Source organism: Triturus cristatus, chromosome 3_1 (genome assembly GCF_964204655.1).
Source record: "Triturus cristatus chromosome 3_1, aTriCri1.1, whole genome shotgun sequence".
Lineage (NCBI taxonomy): Eukaryota > Metazoa > Chordata > Amphibia > Caudata > Salamandridae > Triturus > Triturus cristatus.
Genome location: NC_140583.1, coordinates 740,580,014 through 740,605,505, shown reverse-complemented (window position 1 = coordinate 740,605,505; position 25,492 = coordinate 740,580,014). Strand labels below are relative to the sequence as shown.

General features: G+C 42.8%; 2 long non-coding RNA genes across 3 annotated transcripts in view; one reads left to right on the top strand and one right to left on the bottom strand.

The window, feature by feature from the left end:
- Positions 1-18,555, bottom strand: part of LOC146860904 (uncharacterized) — a 31,249-nt gene extending 12,694 nt beyond the window's left edge. The window contains exon 1 of one of the 2 annotated variants that reach the window (XR_014978890.1): positions 18,444-18,555. This is a non-coding gene — a long non-coding RNA (uncharacterized LOC146860904). The remainder of the gene's footprint in view (positions 1-18,443) is intronic. The other variant, XR_014978889.1, reaches the window with a different exon arrangement.
- LOC146860903 (uncharacterized) lies at positions 18,415-24,417 on the top strand. The gene is made up of 2 exons (XR_014978888.1): positions 18,415-19,081; positions 23,546-24,417. It is a non-coding gene; the product is annotated as an uncharacterized LOC146860903 (long non-coding RNA).
- Positions 24,418-25,492: the final 1,075 nt, after the last annotated feature.

Sequence of the window (25,492 nt, the reverse complement as noted above, 5' to 3'; positions counted from 1 at the left end):
CGATGAAATCCACATGTTGGATTTCTATTTTCATTTTTTTGCCATTTTGGTAATGACCAGTGTCTTTTGACTTAGCCTCTTTCTTCAACAATTTACCTGTGTCTAAACCTAAGGTTTCAGTTGCCTACTTGGTTCTTTTCTGGTCATGTGTCTTGTCCAGGTTATAATTCCTTTTCGATTTCCTTTGTCACTCAATCCATGTATGAATCGTCCTTGTCCTTAGGTTCACAGTATTTGTTCAGAATTTCCTGATCATCCGTTTCTTCTCTGGTGTCAGACAAGATAACTCTCAGGATTTCCGAATCTTCTTCTTGTTAGTCCACCTTCTGCACAGTCACTCTTAGACATTCTTGGCTATCAGCTTCCTCTTGTATATCAGGAAGTGCCACGTATGTCCATTCCGGTGACATGTACTTCGGGTTTGGTTTCTTTATCCTCTTTGTGCTTTGCAAGTGCTTCTGATCCATGTCCTTTTGTTTCTCTTGACTAGACACTTCATTCACTTGTTCAGTATTATCAGGCTTTATTCTGGTTAGTCGGTATCTCAACCTCTTGATTTTGTTGGACCAAATATCTTCTTTCAAAGGCCTTTTCAATTTAGATCCTTTCCTTTCTCGCTCTGTTTTCCAAGCTCTTTTCCTCAAAATTCTTCCACCTTTACTTTCTGCTTCACTTTCTTCCGATTCTGTCTCCGTCTGGATTTCGCCTTCTTTAGATTTTATCCTCAAGATTTCAGGTTCACTGCCTGTATCTATCCCTCCTCGTGTTTCTTTCACGCAATCTTCCTGCTGACTATCTGTCCCTTTTTCTACCTGGGTGTGTTGTGTCCCTACACCTCCTCTGGTTTTTCCGCAAATACCTCACCCTCACCCTCTGTATCTAATTACTCACCTTCCATCTCTGTTATTTCGGGGGGAATTTCTCTTGTATTTGTACTCGGTATTTCTTTTCCAAAGATTACTTGTTCAGTTTTTCCAATATCATGATTTATTCTTTCTTGTATTTCTACTGGTTCTGTCTCAGATTCGGAGCTTGTATCAGAAATTTCAAGTCGTCTTCTTAGTGGTATATTTTCTTGTCCAGTAATTTGACTTAGACCCTCTTCTCCTGCTTCTGGGTTTTGTCTTGTTCTCGTTTCTTCTGATTCTGATTTGGAACTGTTATTTGATTCTTCTCGTTGTTCCTCTTCAGATTGATCTTCCGGATTTGGGACTCGAAGAGTGTGACTGGCATGAATCACCCCTGCACACTTCACAGCAGTTGTTGTTGTCAGAATCACTTGTCGTGGTCTTTCCCAGTGTGGAACCAGACAATTTCTTCTTCTGTGTACTTTTGGGCAGACTCAATCTCCAGGACTCGAGTCATGAGCTGGCTTCTTTTCAAGAGTGGTCGCATCCGGTCCAACCTGATGAAACACCGAATGTACCATATCAGCCAATCCATTGCAATAATCCAAGACGAAGTCATCAGATATAGGCAGCAGTTTGTTGACAGGAAGGAAAACATGTCTCATTGCTCTGCCCATGATAATTTCATGGGGGTTCAGACCAGTTTTCCTATCAGGAATTGATCTAATGCTCATTAGAACCAGAGGCAAGACATTTGGCCATTTTAGACCTGTGGCCAAACACATTTTTCCCAATCTTTTTTTATGGTGCCATTCATTTGTTCCACCACTCCAGAAGCCTCTGGTCGGTAGGCAAAATGCAGTTTCTGTTGTACATTAAATGCTTCACAAATCAATGTTATGACCTCATTCTAGTAATGTGTTCCTCTGTTTGTTTCAATCGTTACTGGGAAACCAAACCTAGGAATGAACTCTCATTTTTTTTTGCTACAGTAACTCCATCCTTCCGTCTGGTTGGGTAAGCTTCAACCCAACATGAAAACAGACAGACAATCACCAGTACATTTCTTAGCCTGTTACATGAGGGCATTTCAATGAAATCAAGCTACATTCGAGTGAAAGGACCTCCCTTCCGTCCTATGGTTCCCAAGCTCACCACAGTTTTCCTTCCTGGATTAAAATGCTGGCATATGAGACATCTCTGACAAAGGCTCTCAGCTATAAGCCGAAACTTTGCATTACACCAGGTCTGTTTAAAAAGTCTAATCATGGCATCCCTGCCTATGTGGGCCTGCCCATGGTACATACGTGCCATGGCAGAGATCATGCTATTAGGCATTCCTGGTCTTCCATCTCTGTAAACCCAAACTCTGTCTACTTCTCGTTGTGTACATCCAGATTTTATCCACTGTTTCTTCTCCTCTTCCCCTGCCTCTTCCTGTAACTGTCTCACTTTATCCCATGTACTTACGGTGTTAGTAAAAAGCAAGGGACAGAAATCCATTTCCTTTTCCCTGTTACGATTTAATGAAGTTTGATTTCGTGCACAGTACTGTGCTAGGTCATTGGCAAACTCATTGCCTGCTAACACATAGTCGGTTCCTTTTCTATGTGCACTACATTTTACAACAGCGATCTGTTTAGGCAGTTGTATCGCCTCAAGTAATTTTCCAACTATTTCTGCATTTCTAATTGGAGTTCCACTCGACGTCAAGAAACCAAATTTGCCCGAAATCATGCACCACTCCAAACCCATACTGGCTGTCAGAAACCACAGTGACTCGCAAATTCTTTCCCAGCTTGCATGCCCTAATCAGTGCAAACAACTCAGCAACTTGAGCAGATCGTACTCCTCTCAAACAAGATGCTTCCAACACAGCCACTACAGTACACACAGCATATGCAGCACTCAAAATCCCTTCTCCAGTTCTTAGGCATGAACCATCCACAAAAATCACATAGTCACTCTCTTTCAGAGGCACATCTTTTATGTCCGGACACGGTTTGGTGAAAAAATCAAGCACTTCCAAACAATCAAGATCTACTTCGTCTTTCACCTCTGCATTCACGGCATCAGATAGTAATGTCGATGGGTTCACATTAGTGCATCTTATAAGACTCACATTTGTAGCACCCAAAATCACCTTTTCATACTTAGTTAGACGACTATGCGTCATGAACTGTGTTTTACTTCTTGTCAAAAGGATCGCCACATCATGGGGAACACACACTCTCACAGGGTATCCCATTACAATTCCTTCACTTCGTTCCAGACTTTTACAGGTGGCAGCTATTGCTTTCAAACATCCAGGCAATGCTACAGCTACTGAATCTAGTACAGCTAAAAAATAAGCAATCGGTTGTCTCAATCTTCCATGTCTCTGCACTAATACGGAGAGAGCACATCCATCTCTCTCACTGCAATAAAGCTCAAATTCTTTTTCATAATCAGGCATTCCAAGTGCTAGTGCTTCACACAAGCTGTCTCTCAATTGTTTAAAAGATTTAATCTCTTCCTTATTCAACTCAAGTGGATCTTTCACATCACTCTTTGTCAGTCGTACTAGTGGTTTTGCAATCAGCGAGAAATTGCTGATCCCCTGATGACAGTATCCCACCATTTCAAGAAACATTCTGACTTCTCTCTGTGTCATTGGAGCTCTCATTCCTTTAATTATTTTAATTTTGTCCATTGTTACTTTTCTCAGGCCTTTTTCAATCTTATGACCTATGTACTGTACCTCTTTCTGAAAAAAACTACAATTTTAATGGGGATACCTTAAGTCCTCCATCTGCCAAATGATTTAACAGGGCAACTGTGTCAACTACACATGCCTCTCGCGTCTTCGATGCCACTAACAGGTCATCGATATATTGAACAAGCACTGAACTTTCTGGCATCTTTAAATCATCCAGTGACTTCTTTAGAATCTGATTAAATATTGAAGGACTCTCTGTATACCCTTGAGGGATACGGCACCATGCCAAAATACGCTCACCGAACTGGAACGCAAAAATGAGTTGCCTATCAGGGTGCAATGGAATAGAAAAGAAAGCATGACACAAGTCAATGACTGTGTACCATTCGACATCATGGGGAATCTCATATACAATTACTGAAGGGTTTGGCACAATGGGACAGCAAGGAACAACTATTTTATTCACCTTTCTCAAATACTGTACTATCCTAAAGCTCCCATTTGGCTTTTTCAAACCCATGATTGGAGAGTTGCATGGACTGCTCATTATCTCTCTCAGAATTCCTTGTTCAATCATTCTGTCTATTACAGGGGTTACTCCTGCAATTATTTCTGGTATTAATTTATACTGTGGAATATTCGGGTAATTTACTCCTTTTACAGTTATTTTCACAGGATCTTTTCTTTTCATTAATCCAACATTCTCTCCTGTGAAATCCCATACTTCTGTTTTCACTGTTTCTTTTAACTCTTGAGGCAATCCTTCCTGATCAAATACAACAAATGCTTCGGTAATTTCAGGTTCTAAGTTTGCCATTGTCATTCTATACAGTACATATTCGTCTAGAGTTTCAAAGGCTATACCATCAGGTGTGCAAAAGATGGTGCATTCATTTTGCACAGTAAGTCTCTCCCTAGCGGGTTTACAGGACTAGTGTCGCATACTACACAACGATGCATGTCAGTGAATTTCCCTATTCTAACCTTTACGTAAGATAAGCTTTTATCTGTTTATTTGAAACTCCAACTACTTGGATTGTTTCACCCGAGAGAGGAAGATTTTTCACTTCAGCTGATCTAACAGTTGAACGAGTCGCACCAATATCCACTAGGAAAGTAATGTTTACTTCACATCCACAAAGGGTCCTGTCTGGTCTACCTCTAGAGTTGCGTCAAGTACGCACTCCTCTTCCTCTCCTAGGCACCGTCAATAACCCTCTTCTAACTCACTCTCATCGAGAGGGCCGACCAAACAGTCACTGTGCACTTGAGTGGGCATACAACTCTGCCCCTGCCCTGCTCTGTGGGTAGAGCATAACCACCCACCCTCCTGTCTGCAAAGGAAACATAGCATGAGAATATCAGGTAGTTATCATCATGTTATGTTTCCTCTTCTTGCGCTGCTTGAAAGCAGCGGGCGACGTTCTTCTGCCACAGCAGGGGAGCCCGCACTGGGGGTGCGTCACCCACAGGCGCTAGGCCTGGGCCCGACTCAACTCTATCCCTAGGCCTCCTCCACTACGCGTTCCAGATTCTCCTCACTTGGACACTGAAACCGTAGCGCAATCTGCTGCACTCTCTCTAAATCTGTGAATCAGCCAGCAGGTGCCTCAGCTAGTTGGGATTTCACAAGCCTGGTTACAGCAGTTGCCGCCAAGTCTGCTGGGGAAACTCCCAATACAGGTAATGCAACAGGGCCTCGTTATGCCTGAAGTTGCAGTGCTCCCACCACACAAGTTCGGCGCAGCTTAGGGTCCTCACCCTCCACAGTGTCTGGCCAGCGCAACAGCCTCTGGCCTGTGATGCAGAGAGGCACGACCCACCATTGGTAAAACTCTCCTGTGCACCCTGGTGTAGTGGTAGCGTGTGGTATGCGATGCAGACCTCCCTATATTAGTGGGCAGGAGCACCTCTACCATTCACAGCTCCAAGGGGCACCAGGTAGTCTTCTCACAAAGGTCAGCAACGTGTCTCCATGTGACCTGACAGACTTCACCACCAGGTAGAGGCGATCTCTTGACGCCTCAATGTCTACCGTCATGGCCCAGCAACTCTACAGCACCTCCGCATCCCACTCTGGGTCCCAGACGCAGGCGAAGCGAGGCCTCTGGGCCCTGGGGACTGTCCGCACATTCAAGGTTTTGGCTGCCATGGTGTTATGGCGCTATGAAAAGTGATGCATCACAGGTTTTCCCCAGTGAACCGCCTCCTTTCATATATGCAGCCCTGATTCTGCATTTCCTCTTCCCCTGGGACTCTGGCTGGTCATCCTGGCTGTTGGGGGGTTTGGAGAGGTTGTTGATCTGTGCTGCACTTGTCCCTGGCTGCTCCATTTTTCATTCCATTGTCTTTTTGTTTTTTTTCAATGGAGGTGGACTTATTGGCCATTTTTGCCTCTAGAGACAAAAAAGGTGAAGTTCTGCTTACTAACGTGAGTATTTTGCGAGCAAATTGGCCTTTCGTCAGTTTTAGCCCTCTAACGTCAGAATTTGTATCGCCTTCACTCGGTTACCTGAAACTATCGCCATATAGCGACTATTGCAAATACATCGCTAACAGGGAGCTAGTTTTTGGTGCTAGGCCTCATTAAGGAGACTACCGCTAATTAACGCTAATGCTAGTTAGCAGCAGTTCTTGTACGTATACCCCTAAGAGTCAGTTGGCTGATGCCCTGTTGAATTACAGCGAAACAAGATTCCAGAGGCCTTCCCTGTAACTGCCCAGCTGACCAGCAATAACTAGAGCTGCTACTGGCCTTGCTGGAGTGAGTCCTGACCCCCAAGAGGTGCCTTTCCACATCATGGACCCTTTGCTGGTGTCAGAGTGCACTTGTTTAACTTGTAACCTGCAAAAACTGGTCTCCAATTGAAAATCCAGAGGTTCTGGGCTCTTTGCCTCAGCAATGACCTCCCAAGTCTCCCGCCAACACGAAACTATTGCTCTTCATATCAGCACTGACTGCCAGTGCCCACATTTCGTGCTAATGTGACGCGTCCGCCAGTGACCTGTTCTTTGGGCCAACAACATTCTTTTTCCATTAAACTATGACTGGCAACCAGCTCCCGCCCTGGACTTCCGGCCTGTGAGCAGTGGGACTGATGAGGGTGAGGTTTCGGGAGACCACCCCCGAAATTTTTGCCGAGAGGAAAGCATTCCGCCTTGGATGGTGGCCAAAAACTGGCCCTTGAGTAGAGCTCAGCCCACTCAAGGAGGATGTGCATCACCCAATAATTCAGCTGTCGGGAGTCCCCCCAGCTGCAGTAACATACTGGTAATGTCTGTAAGAGAAAAACAGAAGGTGAGACCAAGGTACAGGCCAATTCAGAGTGGTGCCCCCCTACTGACACTTACTGAAGGCTGAGTGAGGTTCCCTTCCAATGAGGCCGCACAAACAGCTTGCATAGCTGGAGGGGAATCGGCAAGTAGGTCTGCTTGTACACCGAGAGACACTAACATGTAGTGCTGACTGTGCAGCGGGTAAGGCAGGTCCCGATGCGGGAGCAAATTTAGCAAAGCAAGGGTCCTTAAGCAAAAACCACATAGAAAAGAGTGGCTCTGAAGAAGCAATGTCTATTAAAGTGATGGGTCCCATGCCCTTCTCAAGACCTACTTGATATGCAAAAAGTAGTTCCTTCTCAATATGAACTAGGAGTGTGCAGTTGGACAGTCACCCTCACAGACAACCCCTTATTGCCTCGGCAGTGCGAACCTTAAGCAATAGGAGAGACAGCACCACGAAGTTATGCTGTTGATACTTTTTGAAGTTGATGCGCTACCCTGCATGTTGATCAATGAGAGAGTGGAATGATCACTCACCAGTAGACCACGAACAAGAAGCCCAGCATGGCCTATAAATGCTCACCTCTTACATTTTAGAGACCGGGGCACAGCCTTCCATGTTGCTCATGTCTTTCAGACACCAAAAGAGTCCACTGAGTCGTTAAACAACTTCCCGATAATGGTGACTCCTCAGCTAAGGTGGAGGAGTGTCGCCCCACTGCCAGGAGCAGCAAAGAAAGGAAAAAATATCATTATAATAACATAATGTTATTATTATTTTATTTTTTCTCCTGCTGCGGCAGTTCCTGATGGTGCGGGTGGATCTGCAGGGGAGGAGTGGTAGAACACTCCTGTGCACAATGACTGTTTGGTGGGCTTTCTCGGGCTGCCCAAAGCGGTCATGTGCAATCCCCTGTTCTCCATGCAGGCTGCATTACAACTTGCATGAAGAACCTGCCCACCCCTTCAACCCCTGGCTGAGTATCGTGTTGTAGTGCTCAGACCAATCACAACGCTGCATTACATCTCTGTCATTGGCTTAAGGGCAGGAGCCTGGCTGCCTGCTTCCTGTTCCGATCTGGAGTCGGACACAGGTGACCAGGAGAGAAGACGCGGAACTCAGCTGCAGTGGCAAGGTAAGTTTTATTTTTTATTAATTTATTTTTTAAATGCTGCCCAAGCCACCTGCCCCTCCTGCGCTTGCCTCTCCCCACCTTGGAACCGTGCCAGCCGCCCCTCCTTCGGGGCACTGCCAGTGGAGGAAATGAAAATCAGCAACCTCTGGATCCTCCTCGCCTATCACGGCCCAGATTTTAGAAGCAGAAGAGAATGGATAACTCTAGATGGTTGATGGGGACTGAGGGCCGGCCTGAGGGAGAACTGCTACATCCAAAGCTGCGTCCCACTCTTTACTGACAGCTGCAGACCTACCTGCTGAATGACAACCAGATACACCCAGACAGATTCCTCCTATGCCCTCTTTCATAGTGCCCTGTTGGGACAGGCCCCCACAGAGAGTACACCACACAACACAACTCGATCAATAACTGGAAACCAAAAACAGGCTAACTAGTGTCCCAACAGATAGCCACATTACTGAGCCTCCCAACACCATAGACAGCAGTTGAGGGTCCTAATCTGCTCTCTGATGCACTCCAGATGGATAAACCCTTTACAAACGGCTTTGAAAGCTCTTACAGGGTGGGGAAATGTTTGGTTTGGGATTGTACTGTTCTAACTGGGAGGGAAGCATGGCCTGGTGGGAAATTCGAACCACAATCTGCAATGTTCTGGCATTGAACGATGGTTGAAAATATGGAGAGATTTACTTGTTTCCAAATTATTCATTACACACAACTTCAATGTACTGCAGTGACTCCTGGCCCGACAATATAGACAAGGACTGGCCAAGCTCCCAACCCATTGAACATGGAATGTGCGAGATCTCAGCATTCCTCGCAAGATTAAACAAGTCCCATAATATCAGGACCAACACCAGACCCAGATAGCTTTTTTGCAGGAATGCCACATTAACCCACTCTCAGTGTGTAACTTTGCTTCCCGCTGGGATGCTTATAGGATTTTATCATCATACTCTTCCTGTTCATGAGGAGTAGCTATTATTTAAAAAGATGTATCTTATGTCACCCTCTAGGCTCCCAATCAGATGCTCAGAGCCACTATTCTGTTGTTTGGGGCCAGTTGGGCACCACTACAATCACTGTAGTGAATTGGTAAAGCCCAAATACAGATGGCTCCATCTTATTTGACTCCCTCTGGGGTACGATCCTCTCACACTCCCTGACATGGGGAGGAGATTTTAATTGTGTGCTCCTGGAGAGGTTTGATAAATCACATATACTACCCAGTTACCGGAGCCTAGCCGCTGCTCATTTTAGGGTAACTAGCTGGTGACTTGTGACAGGGGTACCTTGGTGCATGAAACCACATACATGGCATGTACCCTCTCATATCACTCACCAGTATTACTACAGCTTGCAATGCCCAGCACAACGCAGGGGAATCCGGCACTTGCTGGGCGATCACCTAAAAAGGCTAGAAAGAGAACTCAACCTGTAGCTGTCTTTATCCCAGAAACCTGGTGGTGCCACCCTTGAGCAGACCAGAACCAAGCCTACTGAAAATACGGAAGTGGCAATGAGGAAGAGCAATTCTAGAAGTGGCAACGAGGGAGAGCAATTACACTCACCAGTAGACCATCACAGGAGTCTCACCACGGACCATTATTGATCTACTCTTAAATTTAAGAGACAGGGACATGGCCCTCTGTCTGGCTCAGCGAATTTCCCCGTTGTCTTTTGATGGTGATTTCCTCTCTTTTTCTCCAGACTTCACCATTGCAGTACAAGAAGCATATTTTAATCATTGTGGGGGGAGATAGGAGGACCTGTGATCCATTCAGCTTCCGGCTAGTTATTCATAATCAAAGGGAATGGATCACTTGTAGCAGTCACCAGGGTTCAGGTGCTTGTTTCCTATCATTGGTAAAGAACCCTCATTCACGTAAGATGGTTAAGGGGCGGTATATCTTGGTTCTCCGCCTTGATTTTAAATACGTGATAGCATCATCATGGGGTTCTTTCCATGCTTCCTCTGTCCTGGAGGTAACCACTGGGTGTGTTTCAGCAGTGATCAGGGAAAAAAAAAAAATTGGGTGAGATGTGCTCAAGTGAGGTGAATGAATAAAAAATTCCTCTTGCTGCCTGGACTTGACTTTATTCCGTTAGGTGCAAGGGAGGAGATATTAAAAAACAACTATGTGCAGATGGGATGTATGATGAATCCGCTGCAGTCTTAGTCTGAATGGTTGGTCGACATGTTTCAGCCTTTTAATTGCCCAAAAGGGTCAGGAGGCTTTCTTTAGGACCTTCAGTGAATCGTGATGAGTGAAGGAAGTGGATAGTATCCAAATCCAAATTAAGAGTAAAAGTTCGAGTATTGCTCGTATGAACTTAAAAAGGAATAGTGCCTTGGAGGTTCGAAATCCGAACTTCGTAAATCAGGGATGCGTATTTACGGGGGTTAGGAGCGGGCACGACTTGTGCTGATGCTGACTTCCTGTTCACATACAAGAAGCATAACCAAGTTTCTACCTGTCAACAAAAACTGCAAAGAGTGAACATTGAATTTGCAAGACTGCCAGTGACTCTAGAAGGGAAACAACAACATGTCTTTCTCACTTTCAGACTCCGCAATAGGCCACCGAGTTCCTCAAACAACTTCCACCTCTGGCTGACGGATTAGAGAGGCAGAAGGGATAAGCTATGAAGGTTGATGGGGACTGAGGGTGGCCTTAGGGACAACTGCTACATATGAAGCTGCGTCCCACCCGTGTGCTGACAGCTGCAAATCTACCTGCTGAGCGACAGCCAGATACAACAAGACTGTTCCTTGCTATGCCCTCGCCTATACTGCCCTATTGGGACAGGCCCCTGCAGAGAGGGCACTGCACACCAAAACTCCATGAGTAACAGGGCACCAGAAACAGGCTAAGATAGCCACATTACTGAGTCCTTCAGCACCTTCAGAACCAGTTGAGATTCTTATTCAGCTCTTTTATGTACTCTCAATGGGTCAACCCTCTACTAAAGGCTATGCAATCTGTTACAGGGTGGGAGTTAATTTGTTTGGGATTGGTTTGATCTTACTGGGACGGGAGAATTCCCTGGTGGGATTGAGCAGCCAGTGTGGTACGGGGTGTGGGGGATTTCAATGTTGAAATTTGCACAGTAATTTGCAGTGTACTGGCATTGTACAATGGTTGGGAATTTGGAGAGATGTACTAGTTTCCACAATATTTGCTTATACATGCAACTTCTATATACTGTGGTGACTCATCGCCGGACAAGATAGCTTGTCTGGGATGACCTCTATCGTCAGTGCCTCTTTTTTACATTGGTGTAGTTCTTGGGTAGTCTCCCACATTCCTCAATGGATACTTTGATATGCTATAGGATTTGAAGTAGCTGTAGGCAACATTTCTCATGACTGCCAAGGAGCCCTCAGTCTTTGTGACGCTAAATAGATTGCTGACTGCTACCTCTTCTAAACATCTATTTGCAACGCTGTACAGAACAAGAATTACGATGTTGCCACAATGTGCTAGACTAGGATGGAAAAAGGAGCTGGGTATGTGTAGTAATTACATTGCAAAAGGTAGATGTAGATACAGCATTTATTAACTGTCTGTCTCCACAGCTTCCAGGAAAACAACTGGCTTCCCCAGAGATTCAAAGCACAACACTCCATTTCCATGACAATGACATCATAGTAATAATGGACGTGAGCATGCACATAGAATATACATGGAAGTAAAAGAGAGACTACTACAACATTTCCTATCCCTCGAAATATTCAAAGACAGAAAAATAAATAAATGAATAATTGTATTTAAAAAACTATTTGGGAAAAAAAAAACATTCATTAACCACCATAAGGATATAAACATAACAAAAATAAAATATTGATTATAGTTATGAAATAATAAATCATACAAAACTGATAACGACACTTAAATTATGTTCACACAGTGCAATACGAACTATAGATCTAAACGATTTGGTTGGACATACTTCAAAACAGACTCCTTTTCTGTTCCTCCCTTTTTTCAGAAAAATTTCCAACATTAGATTGACCTTGACTCGAGTTTTCCAATTTTTTTAAACTTCTTTGGTATTCAAAGAGAAACGTATTCAAGGGAAGGTGTATGTGGCGAAAAAGGGACTAAACATTCTTGGATGGTACCATCAAGGATTGTTTGGTATGACTCTCAGACCAGGGACTTTGGAACAAGTTTCCATTGTCGCTGATTTGCCCACAGATGAGAGTTTAATTTACTGGTCTAAAAGGTTTCCTAAAGTTTTCAGTGACAACTTAGGTCGCATTACTGGTTTTAAACATTCTATTTAAGTAAAAATAAAACCCTGCAAAGGAAAATTTGGTTAATAAAATAACACTAAATCACGAAACTCTAAACTGTGCTCCTGCAGATAAATAAATCAAGACAGTAAATGTGAATTCCCAACAGTACAGCAGTACGATAAGAAAGGTATCCAGTTTCGTCAAGTGCAAGATGTGAAGTGATATATCAAATTCATGCAGTGAAGAAGTGGTTTTACTTATGATGAATTTGTGTGTCCAAATCTTTGCCAAAACTCCTGATGTGTTTTCCTCAAAATTGACCGAATGAACTCCTCAGATCCAGATTTCCTCTTTACTAAAAAGGGTATTCACATGAAAATTGACCTAAGGTACCGCTGCATGAAAAAGTGTTTCATTTGGCCAATACACTTGAGATTTCACTTTTTTTTTCAAATGTAAAAGACGACTGGTAATAAATACTAGGGTAGCACTCTGATAAACTCTTCACTCCACTTTCCATGTGTTTCAAACTGTGTTGAAGTCTCTGCGTGAGCGTTTATATAAATTCTTGGAAATGCAGTACACGCGCTCACCCCACCAACGAGGCTTCAAATAATTAACTACTAACCAGTCACACGATGTTCTATAAATAAATATCAAGTTACCGTTCGTGCTCCCAAATCCACATAAGTCCCGACGTCTAGTCGATCAGTCAACTGAACTTCCTTTCCGCCTTGACTTCCTGCTAACGTGACCTCCACGCAACGCTCTCTTTGCATAGCGTGCGCGTTCACTTCCTGCTATGTGACTTGTATCCGACGCTCCGCTTGCGTAACGAGCGTGTGCAACTCTTCACTGTGCGCACTCGCCTGCTTAACACTCCTTCACCCCTATTATGACAACACTTTCTTCGCTGGGACCAAGTGAAGATTCCACTGCGTCATCACTTGTCCGAGGACATCAGCGAGAGCAGATCCCTCAGCAAAAATCCATTGACGCGAAAAGCGCCGGCAACAGCGATAAAGAAACAGTCATGTAAGTCTTGAAATGTATATCTCATGTGATCACCGCAGCTCTGGTATTCTGGCTCAAACACGTTCCAAAATGCAGCAGCGTGCCATGAGTTTGTCAAGAAAGACGATTGATTTGTTTGAAAATAAAAGCGCTCACCAGATACGGACCACTTCCAATCAGATGATGTTGAGCTGCGTATAGGATGTTAGTTTCAGTTCGTTTTTCAATGTAAAATGTCTTCTTGTAGATCACGAGCAAATAGAAGGAAGTACTGAGGTTGTAGCAGGATTAATTCACGCGGGATTATATTCACTGCACGCATGGGTGGAGACAAGGACAGTTCTCGTCGCCAAATTTGTAGTAATTACATTACAAAAGGTAGATGTAGATACAGGATTTATTAACTGTCTGTCTCCACAGCTTCCAGGAAAACAACTGGCTTCCCCAGAGATTCAAAGCACAACACTCCATTTCCATGACAATGACATCATAGTAATAATGGACGTGAGCATGCACATAGAATATACATGGAAGTAAAAGAGAGACTACTACAGTATGATATCACTGAGGGACAGTGAAAATGTTACTGTACACAGACAGGTTTAACCTCCACTAGTAGCTGGCTGAGAACAATGCATTACGAATTTCTGCACCAATTTTATCATACCTGTGAGGCTGCATAAATGTCCCCTATGCGCTGGCTGATGACCCCTGCACCAGATATGGTTTGCCCAAGGTGGATTTCCTCCATCTGGTGGGGTGCTGACCCAATGTATTTGCCTACTGGGAAGAGGTCACTGCAGCGCTATCCAACATGGTGAAGGAGAGATACAATTGGACACCCTGGAAGCTTGTTATGATGGGTTCGAGGAATAAAGACAGGAAACGCTCTGATAGTTAAGTTGATTTACTCAAGGCACAACCTGGCATCCAGCTACCTCCACGACCCAGCTACAACTGACACCCGTGGAGTGCCGTCTGCCGCACATTCTATTCACGAGGACACAGAACGAAGAGAACTTGAACACTCTAACAAGGTAAGCGCAGCGATCACTTAAGTACACATCACAACACATCCTCTTCTCTTAATAATAAAACCAAACAAGAAAAGGTAAAGGAGACAGAATAAAGAGAAGAAGAAGAGAAGATCAAATTAAAGCAAAAAGAAAACAATCATGATCTAACATAATCTTGAAGATAACCAGGTGGTCTACGGTTCCTAACTCCCCATTCAACAGGATTATCACACAGCACACCTCGAACCACTCCCTTAAAACCTTGAGTAGAAGGACATTGATCATTGAAATGAGAAACATCTTCAGCACGTTTAGAACCATTGACAACCTTGTCGGGCAAAAACATAGCACCAGAACAGCTACCACCCTCATTGTAGCTTTGATCAACCACACCTCCCTTTTGATATAAAGCTACTCTGCGCAAATTCCAACGCTCTCCTCCCTCAATGACAACAAAATATCTACCAACACTCACAACACGACATGGACCTTTGAACTTGGTAAGACCCCCCTTAATCCTTCCAGATTTCAATGTGACCCAATCTCCCACTGAAATCTTGGAAGGAAACACTTGAATATCACGTTCTCCTCCAGAGGACACCCAACCCTTAAGCCAAGCTGGAACAAGGCGTAAACCCGGATGACGACCTCTCATAATAAAGAATGGAGACTTCAAAGTAACACTGTGAGAAGTTGTGCAGTAAGCCCACAGTGCATCTTGAACAAGACGACCAGGAGACAAACCATTTGCTAAGGCAAGTTGTAAAGTACCTTTAATAAGCCAGTTCGCCCTTTCGACCATACCATTCCCCATTGGATTATACAGAGAGGTACAAGAATGCTTCACCCCACATTTCTCCAAAAAACAACGCATCTCACCAGAGGTGAGTTGCGTCCCATTATCTACAAGAAGAACTTGAGGAATCCCTTCACGTAAAAATAAAGTCTCCAGCACTGAGATTGTGGACTTTGTTGTGACATCCTTCACGAACTCCAGATGTAACCACTGCGAATGTACATCCACCACCACAACTGCAAACCTCATGTCTGCAGACAATTCTGAAAGAGGCCCAATAAAATCCAGGCAAATAGTATGCCAAGGTTGACCCGGATCAGTGATGTGACCCATACAACCTTGCGAACCAACTTTTAATCTCTTCTCGCTCTCTTTACAAAAAGAACAATTAACCACCCATTCTCTGATTTGTTCATCCATGGCAGGCCACCAAAATTCTTGTTTTATCCGCCTGATGGTCAAACCTTGACCAAGATGCCCCTCATGAGCAATTTTGAAAATATGTAGTCTAATGGCACTCGGAGGAACAAACCTCTCACCCCTCATAATCACATCCTTGCCATTCAACGAGAGTTCGTCCAGCAACTTCCAATAGGGCCTAAGAGGAGCAGAAACCATGCTTTCGCGGGAAGCACCTTTCTTCATAAGAATTACAACATCCCGCAATATAGGATCCTCACTCATAGCTTCAGACCACTGAGTCTTGGAGAAAGAACCCAAACTGCACTCGCAAACATCAAAAACAACTGCAACAGCCATTTCATCTTCTAGCTTTTTGACAATTTCTTTGTCCACAGTTTCCCAATCCAGCGACAAGCGTGATAAGCAATCAGCTTGCACATTCCTCCACCCCTGGATAAACTCAATATCATATAGATATTCTTGTAATCTTGCCGCAAACCTAGCAAGACGTGCTGATCCCTTTCCAGCACCGCCTGCAGACAAAATTTTAACTAGAGGTTTGTGATCCGTCCTTAAAACAAATCGTGAACCCCATAGATATATTCTGAAATATTCTACACCCCAAGCTGCAGCCAGAGCTTCACGCTCAATTACTGAATGATTCCTCTCAGATTGGGTGAGAGTTCTCGAGGCGAAAGCAATAGTCCTCTCAGCACCCCTCGGAAACTGAGAGAAAACCACCCCAATTCCAGTAAGGCTTGCATCCACTGTAAGGAAGGACTTGCACAAAGGATTAAAAGGTGCTAGAATCCCTGCATTACAAATCTCCATTTTAATCTTTGAAAATGCATCAGTTTGCTCCCCTTCCCAAACAAAATTGCACCCTTTGCGAAGAAGTTTCCTGAGAGGTTCAGAAATATCCGCAAACCCACGAACAAATTTAGAATAATACTCCACAAGACCCAGGAAAGATCTGAGCTGATCTTTGTCCCTCTGGGAAGGAGCATTCTTAATGGCATCCAAAAGATTCTTTTTGGGAGCAATACCACCACTGGAAATCGAATAATCCACACATTCAGTCAACAAATATTTCCCACCCCCAACAGACTGTAACAATTCATTGATATTAGGAAGTGGAAATGTGTCGATAATTATATCACGGTTTAATGACCTAAGATCGATGCAAAAACGGAGATGGCCATCCGACTTGAGTGTTAAAACCATCGGAGAAATCCATGAAGACACCTCTACAGGCTCAATAACGCCAGATTGTAATAACTCATCTAACTGATCTTTAAGGCCTTGCCTAACTGAAAGAGGTACCTTCCTGAGCTTGTGTTGAATCGGGCATGCATTAAGTTTAAGAATGATCCTATGCTGATACCCCTTGACACACCCAAGCCTATCTTCGAACACCTTGTGGGCATCTTGAAGAATATCCTTAACCTGTACATCATCTTCCACAACCATAATTTGGTTTGTGGCTCTAGGATTGATAACGATGTGCAGATCATATTGATGCATCCAGCCTAAAATTGGCGGACCCTCTTTGGCCACATAGACTTTACCCACCGTGGTGCGTGATATGAAAGAGATTGGACCAGACATGTACCCCAAAACATCTATGGACTGACCTTGATACCCCACTGGGTTAATGTCTTTTTTGAAAAAAGGGACACTCCCTGACAAGTTGCATGAAAAAGAGATTCAGGGATAATAGTATACATAGAACCTGAATCTACCATCAATGTGACGTCCTCACCACAAATATGAAAAGTAGCTGTGGGTCTAATTAATCTAGGAGACTCTTGAGTGGCACCGACCATAGTTTGTACACATTCTTCTCCCACAACCAAAATTTTGTTTACAAAGGAGTCATCATGTACTACACTTATTTTATGTTTCGACCTATCAACAAGATCAGGTTGTTTACACATTCTAGAATAGTGCCCTTTCTTACCACAGCGCCTACACATCTGGTCAATGGCATAGCATTTTTTAAAATCTGCGTTGTGGTACTGACTACCACAACGTGAACACTCTTTGGATTTTGCTGTACCATTATAACCACTGGCATTACCAACTTTGACATTCCTTTTCATTACTGCATTTACGTCTAAATGCTCATCTCTAATCTCTACATTGCCTATTTCTTGAAGGGGTTTATCCTTCTTTCCCAGCTCTTTGATGCATCTTTGAGACTCCTCAATGACTTTAGCTAAATCAATAGCATCTTTTAAGGATGGGTCTTTAGCAGCCCATAACCTTTCTTGGATTTTCTTGTTATAACATTGAACGATCAGTTGATCACGGATCAACTCGTCAGACATGGTACCAAAGCGACACTTGACAGACAATTCGCGTAACCTTGACACAAAATCATCAATGGTCTCTCCTTCCAGTTGCGGCTGAGTATAAAATTTGTATCTGACTAAAACTAAATTAATTTCTTTTGCAAATCTGGTTTCAAGTCTCTTAATAGCCTCCTGGAATGGATCATCCATCGGTTGTCCATTAGGTCCCATGGCTACCGGTAAGTACTTAAAGACCCGTTGACCTTCAGTACCTAAATTGCTCAACAACAAGGCTTTCTTCCTGTCTGGAGAAAAGTTGGTACCATCCAGCGCTACGATGTAATTGTGCAGCATTTCAACCCAATCTTCCCAAATGATTGGCGGGGGACCTGGGTTAACCAGACATGTGGGAGGCAGCAACACATTGGACGCATTGGCAGCCATATTTAAGATATAATAAAAACAGTACAGAGCTAAAAATAAACACAGCCAAATACTCGATGTCAAACAATGGTTAAGCAAAACAAATCGAGCAGAACTACATTAATGTGATCTTGTAAAATACCAAGTTTGACCACACGATGGCAGCAAAATCCAGTCGAAACGCTGCTAAACAGAATACGATCGCTGCTCAAACTCCTTAATGTCTCCAGGATCACACAATTGGAACACACAGTACCGAAAATGTCACGATTACAGAGGATAGAGGCTCACCGCTGTATATAGTATTGCAGCACACGCCAAAAATGGTCACAATAGAAGCGTTGGGTGAGAATGAAGTGCTCACCTCACGTACCCGTCAGAAACCACTCCACTTGAAGAAACCAATATGGCGGCACGTTACGTCCCGTAACTTGCGTTGCGCATTACACGCCTGAACCGCAAGATACCTTTACGTACGCCATGCGTACCACTGACGTTTCTGGTGATCAAAGCGGAGCTCGCGCTTCCAACGACTGCCAGAGAAACTTGCCAATGCTTCCCGATTTTGGTGCAGAAAAGACCAGAACTCCAGGAAAAAAAAAACAGGAGACCAATGTGGGAGCCTCAGAAGTCCGCTGAAATGCTGATGCAGGAACTGGAGACACAAAGAGCAGGAAATCGAAATTCAGACAATGAAAACGATACCAGGTTGTGCCTCACCGACTCCAAGATCGTCGCCAAAATTGTTATGGCGGGTTCGAGGAATAAAGACAGGAAACGCTCTGATAGTTACGTTGATTTACTCAAGGCACAACCTGGCATCCAGCTACCTCCACGACCCAGCTACAACTGACACCCGTGGAGTGCCGTCTGCCGCACATTCTATTCACGAGGACACCGAACGAAGAGAACTTGAACACTCTAACAAGGTAAGCGCAGCGATCACTTAAGTACACATCACAACAAAGCTCTATTAGGCCATGTCAAAGACATAGATGCACAACAAAGGAAATGTGTGGCCTTGGCTCTACTGCTGGCAAAGCAGCTGATGATGAGCAGGTGGGGAAGGAGAAGGACCTCTAAATGTAATCAATGGCTTGCTGACATAGTATATGCCGATATATATGCAGAACTACTGTCCCCAGTATCAAGGCCTGGAGATATATGGTGAGGAAGCGGAAGCAGGGAGAAATATTATACATCCTTAAAGATATCACAAATTCTTATACCACAAGACTCTTTCATGATTAGCAGTTTGGGCCCATGAGAACTTAATAACCACTTACAACAACAGGTATTCCGATGAATCTTTGTGTAGATCTAATAGGGACTTGGCAATGGAAAGATGGATACAATTCCCCTCATGAGGACCCTAATGAAGGAAATATCTAACTTAATAACAACTGTCATAATATGTACAAATCTGTGAAAAACTCATAATAATGACAAACTCTGAAACACTTATCGTCACTTTTATCTAAGTTTTCAGGATATGAATGGTCAGTACATAAACACATTTGCAAGAATCATAGGTTTATTCATAAACAAATGTTACAGGTAAATCACTAATATAAGAACAATTTGCATCAAATTCAGCACAATCTGAATAACAGGCAATTGAGTGGAGAGAGAGAGAGAGATACAAAAGGGGATATATTTAATCACAAATATCCACATGCAATTTGAATTCATACGAACCTAGAGAAATATTGTGCAGCATGCAATGAGAAAGGAAGCTAACCTCTTGGCTGAAAAAGGTATAGCTAAGAGCAACATCACCAGCGATGAAGTGCAAAGAATTCTGGACAGTCTCAGTCAGATTTAGCAAGGACAGCAGCCAGTCAGAGTAGCAAAGAGAAAACAGCAGCAAAGCTCTCCTCTCAAAGAAACAGCTACTCCAAAAGAATTCTCTTTTTACACAAATATTTATACCCTAAATATTAAAGTCCAATCTCCTAAAAGTATCATTCATTGCTTATTCTTGTTTTCATTGGTTTTCAGAATAAGGTGATCATCTGACCATACTAGCTCAACAAAGTTCATTGAAGAAAGTCATTGTTAGTTCTAATGAAGTAATCCTTCTGCGGAAGCAGGAAAATATCTTGCAACATTATCCAAATCCTCGCGCATGTTTCACCGGTTTGTAACTTTCATCCGATGAATTCATTCACAGTAAATAATCAAGAAGAAATTCTTTGAGATTAATTTGTGTACAGCTAAACAAACTAACACATCAATTTAGAAATAGTGAAGGACAAAATACATTTTCTCCCGAAGCATACATTTTAAGAAAAGAAAATATCATTCAAGGAAGAGTTTGAGCCCTTCATAGGATTTTGTAATGCATCTCTCTCTAAGAAAATAAAACACATTTTAGTTACAACGATAATTTCATATAAGATCATCATGGCAATAGAATCATCATTTTCCAATATATCCACAAATATTATTCTAATTAGTCCATTTATTTATTAATATGTCTCTTTTACATTATAAGTAAAGAAAAATAAATGTTTTTGTATAACGTTTCCATAAGCATTTTCTATTTAATATTTCCATCTCTCTCTCTCTCTCTCTCTCTTGAATGTCTTAGTTCACATAAAAAAAGTTTATTTATTCATGTTCTCCACATGTTTAATGCTACTTTCATTTTTCTACACGTATTATGCTTCATTTTGCACTTTTTACTAAAATTTCTAACGTGTGCTTTGTTTTACACTTATTTCACAAATAATGTGTCACCCCCGTTAATAATTTTCACACTATTAGTCATTGTTTTTATTAGTAGGACAAATATGAATAGATTACATTAAGCAGGATTTTATTTTGCAAAAACATGCTTCATTAATGGCAACCATTGAAATTAAACTCGCTTACCCAGCTGGAAGTCTTGAGGTTGAGCTCGGGACACCAGGACACTCATAAACAATCGGTTTGAGCTGCGCGGTCTCTACAGGCACCCAGAAGAGTCCTACCTGATACTACCACATGCTGGAACTGAGTCCGGCTGCTATGTAGATGCGTGCACTTGGAGCACAAAGTATGAATACTGCTGTACCTAACTTCTGCACTTACCACTTTTTCAAATTGCTGTGTAGCTATTGACATGCCATTGTACTGTACTGAACAGAGCGGAGTTCAATCTGTTTTATTTAATGATATAAAAGCAGAAAAAATGAAGTTAAAAAACCCTATTATTCTAAGTTAGTTTGGGATTTTTCTTGGGTTGTGTTTTGACTGTATTAGTGTTTGAGCGCTGAGTAAATAATTTACACATTGCCTTTGAGTGAAGCCTGACTGCTTGTGTGTCATGCTACCAGAGGGATAAGCAGAGGTTATTTAGGGGCATATCGACAACAACCGGCGATAATTATCTCTAAGCGCACTTAGCGCTAGGATAATTATCGCCGGCTAGCGTGAATTTTTATCGCTGAGATAGCGTGCTATTAGCAACGCTTATCTCAATAGCGATAAAAATCCTCACGCTAACAGGCTAACGTGAGATTATCGCTGGAAACCCAGCGATAATCTCACGTTAGCTTGTTGATAGGGATAGGCAAACTTAGCCATGATATCCTCCTTCCATAGGATATCATGGCTAAGTCAGAAAAATGATTTAGATGATAGTCGTGCACAGCTCCAAGGTAATCACGCCAACTTGCATCGCGCTGAGAACGTTCTGCTTACAGCGCTGATAGAATTCAGTTTCCTGCATATTCGGTAAGAAGGAATTACGTTTAAATGCTTGTAACCCACCCGAAGCAGCTTGCACTCATTTAACACCGGAACCGCGAGCATTTGCTTTAAGCGCTTACAAACATTTGTCGGCTAATGTGCCACGCCACTTAACCTGTCTGTAAGTTGAAATAGTAACGTTACCACGTTACGTTTAATGCTTGCAGCCCACTCGAGGCAATTTGAACCTTTTTTAACATTAGAACCGCTAAAATTGGTTTAAAGCGTCAATGAATGCTTGTTAGTTAACGCGCTGCGCTAGCCAATCTGACTGTGAGATTAATTTGTAATGTTACTAGGCTCCAGTTAACAGCAGAAAAAACACGTATGCATTTGGTTTTAACAACGGAAAATAATCCATACGCGTAAATGTAAATGGCTACTTCAATTGTCGAACGTAACATAGTATGTATATCACTTGATGGTGCCAGATAATATGTGACAAAGATTTAGTGAGTTAAACATTGTTTGTTTTTGAAGAATTATTAGTGATAGATACCACTCTTTGTTTCATAGATTTCCCAGATGAAGGCCAGCAGGCCGAAATGCATTGGAATAGGAATATATGGATTGTTGGGAACATATGGATTGTTGTAAAAGGAATTGAATACCAAGTATAAACTATTGAATACTTCCATGAATATATCTTCATAAGTATGAATAAAATATTGCAATGAAGAGCAACTTCAAGTTTGGAAAACTTTATTGATCAAAATTTGCTGGTGAATCCAGCACACCAAAAATCAGTGCCCTTTGTGACACTAGCACTGACCAGCGCTAGTGCTTTCCTAAGTCAGAAAAATGCCAGACGTAAAAAAGCAGCGTTAACCGAGGTTAGCGCAGCTTTTTTTGTCTCTAACAGGGTTAGCGACATTCTTAATAATAGGAGAAATGTCGCTTAGCGACATTTCTCCTATTATTTTACTCTGGAACGCCCCCTTTGCATCTCATTAGAGATGCAAGGGGAAGCGTAGAGTAAAAGGGTGCTAACATGTAAATTTGCATGTTAGCACCCTGTTGTTGATAGGGCGCTAGTTTTATCTCTCCTTTTTTGGCTTTTAAAGCCAAAAAAGCAGAGATAAAGCCCTTGTTGATATGCCCCGTAGTGACTTTCGTGGTTCACCCTGACAAGGGTTGTGGTTATTACTTGAGTGGGGCTCCCGTCCCTTTTAATGAATATAACTCAATGTCTTACAACCCCGCCCCCCTCCCACAACATTCGTGCTTCAAGATACCGGGCATATTATCAAGCACAGCGTTAAAATTATCGTCGCTTTAGCGGCAGAAAACTGCCGCCAAAGCGGCGATAATGGGCTTGATAATATGCCCGTGAGAATTCCAATAGAAGCCCAGGTGAACACCAGACCATGGGCTTCTATGGGCATTCACAAGGGCATATTATCAAGCCCATTATCGCCGCTTTAGTGGCACTTTTCTGCCGCTAAAGCAGCGATAATTTTAACGCCGTTTCTTGATAATATGCCCCACCGTTTGTACTCTTCCATTTGGAAAAGTAAAAAGTAAGGCAGATTTCGATGTTCCTTCTACTGCTACGTAGCTCTTGCAATAGAAAATACCAAAAAGAACTATTTTTTTAAACGATTTTCTTCTCTATTGATGCATATATTGAAGTCTGTTCTTGTGTTGTTTTTTAACAGGTACAGCCTTGAACCATTCACACCAAGGCGGAGCTGCGCGTGCTGCACGGAAACCAGGATGAGGAATGCAGCGAGTATACTGCGCTGTTCGAACGGAGGCTTCTATTTTTATTTCTACCATACTATTGGTCAATGCGATTGTGTAAACAAAATATGCGAAGAAGCACAGCCAATTGATTTAGGCGTGCTGCCTGAATCTTACTTCGCGGCCACGCAGTGAGCACTGTCGAAAAGAAGCAGGCCACACAGACCTGTGCGAGTGATGGCGTCACAGGAGAAGAGTAGACATGAAATGAAATGCAAGCTGTTAAAATCATTTATCAGATTTCTTAGACTTTTGAAAAAAATGCTGTATCTTGTAATCTGTATTATGCTCTGCAGCTTCCGGCCTGGGCCAGAATCTAAGCAATCTAGCATATAGGGAAACAGGCATTAGTGTCATGGTGTTACTGACTCTTCCCCAAGCCAATGAGCCGTTTCTGCCAAACAGCTGATGAGCCGGTTCTGCCAGACAGCTTTTGAAAAAACGTCCCTTTGCATTAAAGGCAAACCCTGCCCTGGGCCGTGATCAGTTGGCAAGAACAAATTAAAATAGTGCAGCCTTTCCCATTACCCTCAATGTTTTACGGTCTCTTTTCTTTAAAAAGTGACAAAAGGGATCATATGCCTTTTAACTAAAAGTATAAGAAATTCTGTACCTAATGAGCAAAATCAAGGTTGTTTTGAACAGGCACAACTGCTATAGATGGCAAATAGAACTATGAGACAATACGTGAAACAATGCTGTTTATTCCAGACATGTTCTCTGTTATTTCAACTTCTGATCTCATTTTCCTTTCATGTAAAATGTAGTAATAAACTTTAATGCACGATATTCTTTGTCGATGTCTTCTGTCTGAGCATTGTCATGGTATCTAATACATAGTGAACTTTTGTATCATTCAACAGATGTTTACAGTTCTAAGGCTCATCCCTGTTGCATTCACTTTGCGTGTGTTCCAAACCGGGCCACACGTTTTTTTTTATCGGACATGCTAGAGTTAGATTCACGTTGTAGAGATCAGGCAGGCCCGGCTCCAAGAATTTTTGTTTGGGTGAGCCAAGGGTGCATTCGGGTGGGCCACTGGGGGCCCGATTTGTCACTTATATGTCTAGCCAGGCCCAGTAAAAAGCACTCTTTTCCAAATCTCTTTCTAAATGTTATCACTCTCGAAAAGTGTTTTCTCCCATGTAATGTCCCTTTGATGGGAAGTGGAGGTTTCTGAGGTGGGAAAATCGGGCAACTGACACTACTCGGGTTCCCTCTGTGTGAGCCTTCAGGGAGAATCCCTCTTCATTACTACCTCCACCTGATCCCTGACTCTGCAGCGCACCCCTTACAAGCTCAATTATCTACTTTTCTACCACCCCTCTCCAGTGCACCTTATCTCACAGCTGACCTTGGTCCCCAGCCCCATACAGGCCATCATCCGGGTCCAGTTTCATTATTCCCTGTAAAAAACATTAGTAAAATCACCTCCAAACTTGAAACATTGAACATAGCAGTAAATATAATTAGCACACACTTTTAAAGTATGTTCCACAGTTGCCCTAATGACCAACTGCTAATTTAATAAACACGCATTTGCAATGCAATAGCTCTTGCATTTGCAAGAGTTTAAGCCATTGGCATTGTAAATGACAATGCCTTTTATTTATGTTTTAAAAACCAACACATTAATAAAAAGGCATTGTCATTTAAAATGCCAATAGCTCAAACTCTAGCAAATGCAAGACCTATTGCATTGCAAATGCTTGTTTTAAATCTCGCGCCTTTTCTGGCCATGGCGCTCTCTCGTCCTGCGGGTCTTCAAATTCTTCACTCACAACAACCTTCGTTCATCGAGAGACCACTTCTGTAATGAGGACACGTGTGAATGGCAAATTATTTATATAGCACTTACTACT